This window comes from Aplysia californica, unplaced genomic scaffold, assembly GCF_000002075.1.
Source record: "Aplysia californica isolate F4 #8 unplaced genomic scaffold, AplCal3.0 scaffold00957, whole genome shotgun sequence".
NCBI classification, from domain to species: Eukaryota; Metazoa; Mollusca; class Gastropoda; order Aplysiida; family Aplysiidae; genus Aplysia; species Aplysia californica.
Window position 1 is genome coordinate 25039 of NW_004798227.1, and position 9025 is coordinate 34063.

General features: G+C 39.2%; 1 protein-coding gene across 1 annotated transcript in view; it reads left to right on the plus strand.

The window, feature by feature from the left end:
- LOC106013518 (repetitive proline-rich cell wall protein-like) overlaps window positions 1-9025 on the plus strand; it is a 19957-nt gene that overhangs the window by 649 nt on the left and 10283 nt on the right. The gene's annotated exons all lie outside the window — the stretch shown is intronic.

Consider the following 9025-nt stretch of genomic DNA (forward strand, 5'->3'; position numbering starts at 1 on the left):
ACATAACTATTTCTTGACACCACATCTTCTTGCTTTTGATTTTGGCCATTTGTCTACAGCGTTTTTCCTTTGTATATTATATTAAAAATTTGTATCAAACAACTGTTCCTTTTTCCTAAGTTTTTTAAATGAAAAATCTGACAGTTTTGGAAAAAAAATCTCTATTTATGAAAATTGTTACTAGTCTTTGTGGTAAAAAAAACAACAACAACCCAAAACCATAAAACTGTTCCAGGATAAACTCAGGGCACACTATATTCTCCCAGCTTCTCTGAAAATGTCAATTTTTTTAAAAAGCTTCTGTGTTTAAATCGTGTGATTTTGATTCTTTCTCTCACATGTTACATTTTTTTCCTCCCATTTTAAACATATATGTGCATAATTTTAAGTTATACAATTTAAATTAGTACATATTCAGACATGTTTATATCATGTACAAAGTATATTTTCTGATTTCTAAAGCTCTTTTGCTTTCAGGTACATGTATACATTGTATTACTTAACATTTTGAGCATGAATGTCTTATCACCTTGTCTTTTTTAAAGTGTGCTGCAATTCCTTGTGCAGAATCTTTTGTAAGCTTCATTCATAAATCTGTTTTCTTCTTCGAAAAGGGTATAGTCTTTGTTTCACAAAGCCCAACCTCTTCTGTAGCTAAGTTAATTTCTTCTTTGTTAATGGTACATGTATATATGCTTCGTTTTTCGTAACCAGATATCACATTGTAAAATTATGCATTTGTATTTTTTTTTTGGTCCCAAAAACTGTATAGTTACTATCTTCTGTATAAAGAGGTTCTGTTGATTAGTGCTTTATAACTTTCATGTGAAAGAGCTATTTTTTTGGCTAATGCAGGCTGTAAGGGGACCTGTAGAAGACACTTTGTTATCTTACCTGTACATGTACACTGTTGTACTTATATATTCCTAATGAGATTTTTCATTGTCCAAAAATTTTCCTTTGTTTTAAGACATTTTCAAGTAAAAGCAAAACCGCTTTTTATCCTTCAAATTGTGAGTGGTTGAAGGGTGCTACTGGTAGGATCTACCTCATTTCTTTCCTTTAATCAGTTCTGTCAATCTCCCTTGTTTTTTTCCTTTCATGTAATGACCTTTATTGCTTCAAAGTGCTTCTTTTTTATTCTTTTGATCACCATGTTAAATTAAGCTTGGTTAGGTCAAGGTCTACAATAATAAGTGTAGAACTGCTGAAGATACATCCCAGTGCTGGGCAAGGATTGTCCATGTATGTGCCACACATTGTTTAATAAAAGATAAAATATTATGTGGATAGTAGGTGGCTGCCATGGGTAGACCCTTCTTCTTTTCTCTCCCCTGTTCTTTCTGTGTATTTGTATTATTTTGTCCTTGCTCTAAATAACTGGTGTGATACTTTTTTTTTTATTCAGACAAGCAAACAAAAAAGAATACAATATTGTGGTTATCCATTTCGGTCAGTTGACAAAATCAAGCTTTAAAGTGTTGCAGATTAACTTTGAGAAATTGTGTAATGTACTACTTTCGATATGTGAAAGAAGAAAGACTCTCCTGTATTTGGGTTTTATGAACCCAGTGCTGTGTATGGCATGAGCTTCTCTGAAAAGTATTGTCAGGAAAAAGTCAGTCCATTGTATGTTTTAGGTTTCAGTGAGATAAATTTACCTTATACCAGTGGAATTTGATTTGCAATATGTTTTATTGGAAATGGTATATAGGAAAGAATACATGAACAAGTACCCTTTAAAAAAATTCACAGAGCTAGGTACTGAGTTGATGAAACTTAGTAATTCTGTGATAGCAAAATGTAGATGATGCAATGGTCGGGTGCAGAAGAACATCAATCCTTTCATTGCACTCACTGCAATTACCATTTTCTAGCAGGCTTTGGCCTCTTCATCACAGGGCTTAAAATGTACACAAATGTAACTTTATTTCTATTTTCAGTGGAATAGTGGCCACCGTACTGGATACTTACAGGGCACTGCTGATGGGTTCAACTTCTTTGCTCCTCGCTTATTTCAGTTTTTTTCCTCCCATCAGAGGAACATACATTTAAGTTGCATCAAACCTTTTGGCCTCAGAATCCTTGAGGACCTCAAAAACTTACACTTTTCCAAACAAGACATCCAACAAATTCTTTTCCCCGACCTCCCTCCGTGGCACCTCACCAAGGCAAAAGTAGATTTACAGCTGACCACACACAACAAAGAAAGCACAAACACCAAAACTTTTCAAGCAGAATACAAAAAACTAATAGATAAATACCCCGGTGCGGAGCTCATCTTCACGGATGGCTCCAAAAAAGACAATGAAGTGGGCGCCGCAGCCCTATCTCCCAACAATACACACCAGAGGAGACTCCATCCTGAAGCCTCCATTTTCACTGCGGAGGCCACTGCCATTGACATGGCACTGGACTCTGTAGAAAATTCCCCTAACAAATCTTTCCTTATCCTTTCTGACTCTCTGTCTTGCATCACCTCACTCACAAACTACACACTCCTACACCCAAAAATAGTTAGGCTACAACAGAAAATCCATACACTATCCGAAACAGGAAAAAACATCATGTTCGCATGGATACCCAGCCATGTGGGCATCCGAGGAAACGAGCAGGTAGACGACCTGGCGAAGAAAGCTTCATCCCTTCTGCTGGGATCAACGACAAACACTCTCCCACAGACTGACTTTAGAAATAAAGTCAAAAAGTACACCTCCAGTCTGTGGGAGAGCCACTGGGAAAACCAGAAAAATAATAAATTATATGAAATTAAACCCAGACTAGAACAGCGAAATCCTTCGGATCTCTCCAGAAGAGACGAAGTCATTTTTACTCGATTGCGCATCGGACACACGGCCCTGACCCACAAATACCTCCTACAGGGAGAGGAGAAGCCGTTCTGTGTCGGATGCGACACAGATTTTACCATTAGACACATTTTAACAGAATGTCTAGACTTTGGAGAGATCCGAAGGAAATATTATAAATGCAAGAAATTGCAGGATATTTTCTCCGTCGTTGTTCCCAGCAGAATTTTAAATTTTATAAAGGCCATTGGCCTTTATGGCGAGTTGTAGAGTGAATTTGATATTATTTAAAATTTTTATTGTTACTTAAAAATTGTTTTAGATCACAAATGTATTTACACCGAATTTGAATATTTTAACTTTTTAGCATTTTAAAGTAAGTTAGTTACCAGTCGTAAAGTGAACTTTCGCAGAGGTGAACAACTTGTGTTTCGCGCGCTCATATGACCTTAGCAGTTGCGAGCGCCGTAAAACCTTATACTATACATATACATTTAAGTTGTGATATGCCATCCAGCTATATGCTGTAGATGTCAGCTAGATAAAAGATATGGTGTGGGTTAACTTTCATAGGATATTCATTTCGTCTGAGAGAAACAAGGAAATATTTCTGTAAACTGATCAGCTCTATGTGACTGTGAAATAATTTTAACGAACAATACATTTATGGGGCCTATTTTCCCCCTGATTTGACCTTCGGAGTATGTTAATATTTACAAGCAACTGGTTCATCGTGGCCCAAAAATGGACCAGACCTTTTACATGTGTGTATATATATTATGCATGGACATGTGTGTAGACGACCTGGCGAAGAAAGCTTGTGTGTCCTGATCCATTTTGGTTTCGTACTTGTTTTGGAGGGGGGGGGGGGGAACTTTCTTTTTGGTGCAAATGAGTTAGTTTTTATTTGTGACTTTACAAGTTAGCACTAGTCTCTTTGTTTACTTTTTGGCTTATTTTGCTAGCCTCTTCCTCCTCCTCCTCCTCCTCCTCCTCCTCCTCCTCCTCCTCCTCCTCCTCCTCCTCCTCCTCCTCCTCCTTCTTCTTCTTGTCCTTCTTCTTCTTCTTCTTCTTCTTCTTCTTCTTCTTCTTCTTCTTCTTCTTCTTCTTCTTCTTCTTCCTCTTCTTCTTCTTCTTCTTCCTCTTCTTCTTCTCGATAGCATACACTTGAAGGTCAGTATCTATCATTTTCACTTCTTACCGTTCTCTCTTTGTGTCCTCTTTTTTTTAAAGCATTTAATGGCATTTTGTTGTACAAGTATGTTTGTTACGTTTTATACAATACGGCAATGTCAAAGCAGAGAAATGACGAAAAGAAATCAGGGACTTATTATACATATGTACATCCAAACTTGGAGTCAAGTATTAAATTTACAGAATGTGATTTTTAGGCATTTTGCTGTAACGAAAGCACAGGGACAACGATTATGTTTTCTTATTTTTGATTTTAATGCCTTTGTTTATACCTCTGTAGAATGTCATATTTGGATTCATGCGTATTCCAGTTTTTGTTTTAAAAAAATTGAAGTCATAAAGAAACAAGACGAATTCTTAGTAATTTTAGCTATATGTACTATATCATGTTGGAATCTGTGCTGTGCAAGATCGATATATTGTTCATAATCATCCCAACATGGAGGTAGCTAATGCGGCTTTATTTTGAATAAACTGTCTATTTATTTGGAGTAACTCTATCTTGTTTCCACTTCGTCAAGATCTTTTAAAATGATTTGAGCGTCTGTGTGTGTGTGTGTGTGTGTGTGTGTGTGTGTGTGTGTGTGTGTGTGTGTGTGTGTGTTTGTGTGTCTGCGTGTCTGTCTCTCTGTCTGTGTGTCGGTCTGGAAGTGGAAGTCTATAAATCCATATTTTATACAAATTTGTGGCATTTTGGTGAAATCAGATCACTAAATTCATCCCCCGGAGCAGTGCCACTGACTGACATGTCTTTAGGCCATTCCCAAAGGGGGGACATTTCTCGTTCATACACAGTAGAATTGTAAATGGCCTGATTCATCAATGTCACGCTCATAACTGTGCCTGATCTACAACAGGGAACTGCTGCTTTTTCTGTCCTAATCCTTACTATTGTCATTTCCTCTACTTCTTTTGTATATTTGTCACACTCTTGTGACCCACTATGTCCGGGGTGCCTTGATAGTCGAAGCAGACTTTGGGCTGTTGAAGCTAGAGAGTTGAGCAGAGTAAATCTGATTCCCTGTAAGAACTTCTCTGTGGACATCCACCCCTTCGCGCTCTTATGACTTTATGCAGTTGCGAGCGCCGTAAAACCTCTACTAAAACTAAAAACAAAACGGACTTAACTCGTTTATGGATTTTTTTCGAAACACTTGATGACAATAGAAATATTTTAAAAAGTAAAATAATAAAATCTAAATTTGTAGTTCCCGAGGACTCTAAATCGTTGGAAGTCACCAAACTTTCTCGTTAATTTTTCCTCTGGCACGAGGTGACCCCACCGCCTTCAGTCTAAAATATCTCAAATTAATTTTAAAAATATACAGATATTTTTTCTCATCAAACGAGACAGATGAAAAAGATTTAAGATAGAGCTAGTAGGCCTACCAATTGATGCCCAAAAATTGACCATTGCCTGGTCCCACCGCCAGAAGGCAAATTGTGTCTTTTTTCATGCGCAAGCTTTCTCTCTCTCTCTCTCTCTCTCTCTCTCTCTCTCTCTCTCTCTCTCTCTCACACACACACACACACACACACACACACACACACACACACACACACACACTCACTCACTCACTCACTCATTCACTCAAGCACGCAGGTATGCACATCATTTGATGAACGCACACCCAGACTGACTTCACATTTGAGTTGAAAATCTTTAGCTCTGTTAGAAGAGAGACACCTTTGGTCCTACAAATTCTATTAAAAAATATGAAAGCAGCATGTGCCTCTCCGGTGTCGGACTTTATTTCAGCACCTGTTCCTCCCTCTCTTTCAATTACCGGTATACTCCCGAGATAGTAGAAGGATTTAACGTCTTCTACTGCTCCTGTCCTTTGGACATCTGAATTTCCAGGGTGGATCCTCAATCCAACAGACTGACAGGCTATTTAAAACTGAAGTCTTTGCTTGCATCTGTTCCTGGGTGTGCAACCGAAGTGCGAAGTAGTCTGCAAAGTCCAGATCGCCCATCTGTGTCCGTGGAGTCCATTGTATGTCATTTCTGTGTCCTCTTGTGGTTTTATTCATCACCCAATCGATCGCCTAACTGAAGAGGAAAGGTGATAACAAACGTCCCTGTCTTACACCGGTCTTGATGTCAAAGATTTTGTCAGTGAGCTGGCCATCACGTAGCCTACAACCCTGCAACGTTTGCCTTCATACAAGCTCTTGGTGCGATTCACAAACTTCTGTGGGACTCCGTGATGTCTCAGTATCTTCCATAGTTTGGCTTGGTCTATACTGTCAAAGGCCTTCTCGTTGTCAAGAAAGTTGACGATCAGCTGGGAGTTTCACTCCAGGGACTGTTCCACAATGATCTTCAGCGTGGCAGTTTGTTCAGTGGTTGAGCGATTCTTCCGAAGACCAGCCGGTTAATACCGCAATCTCGGATCCGTTGCAGTCTTGATTCTCCCCAGAATGATTTTTATTGAAGACCTTAGGGTACCTGAAATTGAGAAAAGAGTGATCCCTCTATAGTTGCTGAGACCCCCCCATTTTTAGGAAGCTCCTCGAGATGTCCTGCTTTCCAATCCTTTGAGAACTTGCTTTCATTCCAGATCCTGGTAAACAGAAGGAGTAGAAGGTTTGCCGTCACTCTGGCATTTGATTTTAATGCCTCAAGTGGAATCTGAATATACGACCGGCCGTTTTACCTTTGTTCGGCATGTTAATGGCGTCCATAATCTCTTGTTTTGAAGGGGCATTACAGTACAGCAGATTGGTAACTCATTTCTTGCTGACTGGCGGGGTGTTTAGCTGGTTAGGCCTACTTGGTGGTGGTCTGATCAAGAGACTGCCGAAGAAAGGTTCTTCCCGTCGTTTTGTCTGTGCCACCTTTCCAAAATTTTAATGTTTCCCCTCTTGGTCCTTTGCTGGTGCATTACACTCCTGGTTTCCCATATTTAATTTTCCAGCAAGAGTCTGCTTCCTCTGCCAACTTGTTTATTAATTCCTCCTTGTCTTTTCTTGGTGATCTCTTGATATTTAAGCTGTTGTCCTGTACTGCTAGGCACACAAACACACACACACACACACACACACACACACACACACACACACACACACACACGTACATTCAACGCCCAAACGAACACCCTTATACACGAACTCACTCACACTCACAAACATACATAGACACACACACATTATAATTATATTATACACACACATACACTTAAATGAGGGCACGCATCGACACACTCGCAACCCCCCCCCCCCCCCAAACACACACACAATCACACATCCAGCATTTAAACACACACAGACACACACACACACACACGCGCGCGCACAAAAAACCACGCACACATACAAACACACACAAACAAACACATGCACCCAAACACAAACACTTCATCAAACAAAACACGAAACGGTGTAAAGAAGTCCGAGAAATCCACAAAACATGTACTGATCGACGCCTCTACTCTTCAAGTCTTAAAACAATCCTGCTTTAGGACCCCACAAACTTCACGACCCCATAAACCAGGACTCTCAGCCTCGTGTTCCTCTTATGTCCGGTTTGACCATCTCTGACTTCTCGCCAAGAGAGCTCCAATAAAACCAGCAGTCGGACAAGGCGTGACAAAGTGTTCACGAGCTCTTCTTTACTTTCCAATATCATTGTACTCCTCCATGTCCACCACCCAGTTTTATTATTATTTCTTTTATGATTTTTTTTCTACTTCCTTGAGGTTTTTTCGTCGTTGTGAGTTTTTCTTTTCTTTTGTTTTTTTAGGGGGGGGGGTCGGATAAATTTTTGGGGGCCAGTATTTGGTGTAATATAAATGGTGTCTGAAGAGTGTTCGACAAACCAAACTATCATAAGTTTCGTTTGTTTGTTTCTTTGTGTGTTCTATAATACGAGTATATTATATTGCTATTGTCTCGAAAGGTGCCAAGAACTGAAATTCTTTGGTAAAGAGATGCCAATTTTGTATCCTCGTCAAAAACGCTTTTTGGGTGCAATGAGTTTTGTCTTTTCTGATTTTGTGTTTGATGTTGTTTTTGTTGTTGTTGTTGTTGTTGTTGTTGTTGTTGTTGTTGTTGTTGCTGCTGCTGCTGCTGCTGCTGCTGTTGTTGTTGCTGTAAAAAAAGGGGGGAAAGGTGTTCTTCTTTGTCATGCCTATTCGTCTACCCTGTTTAAATTCCACAAGCAGGCTTCATTCACTAGATCAATCTTCTCCGACTGGCGTCTGTGGTGTGGCGGACAGGCGCTTCACCGTGGCTCCCAGGAGACCCAAATTTTATTCCTGAGCAGATTTAAGAACACTCATAAACATTCTCAGCTTCCATTGAAGCATACTTTTAAAACTGCGGATTACACGCGCTAAAACTAACACGAACAAACCAACAAGGTCTTTTACTGTCTATAGCGGAGTAAACATTTCCATCTGGCGAAAATGAAGAAAAGTCGTGGGGAGTGCCTTTCCCAAGAACACAACGTTGGAACCCTGACGAGAATCGAACCCAAGATTTTACGCCTGAGGACTCGAGAGCTTAATCACTCGACCACTGACAAGACATCAGATTTGTAGCTTGCACTACTCTGAAGTTGGTGTGTAGCGGTTAGACCCTAGTACTACGATTCCCGAGTGGGGAGAAAAAGCATTTTTTTTAAATCGAGCATTTTGATCTTTCTGCTGAGATATTGTTTCCATCTCAATCCGGGTTGGATCTGACAGGCAGGGTCGGAAGCTCAATCCTAAATGATCTAAATTGTGTAGATTGGGGAGTAAAAACATTTAGAGTAAAAAAAAGAAACACAACTACTGGGATAAAACGTCTCCACCAGGGTTGGTGATTTTTTTTTTTTTTGGATAAAAATAAAAAAAATCGATTTTTTAAATTTAAATAAGATTTTTTGGATTTAAATCGGATTTTAAAAATTTTTTTGATTTTTTTAAAAATGTCGACATAGTTTGGGATTTTTGGTGGCTAAAAGTATGTTCTTTTAGTGCAAAATGCATTGTCTTTATTTTAACTAATGATCAATTTAAACAACTGCAATTTTAGAA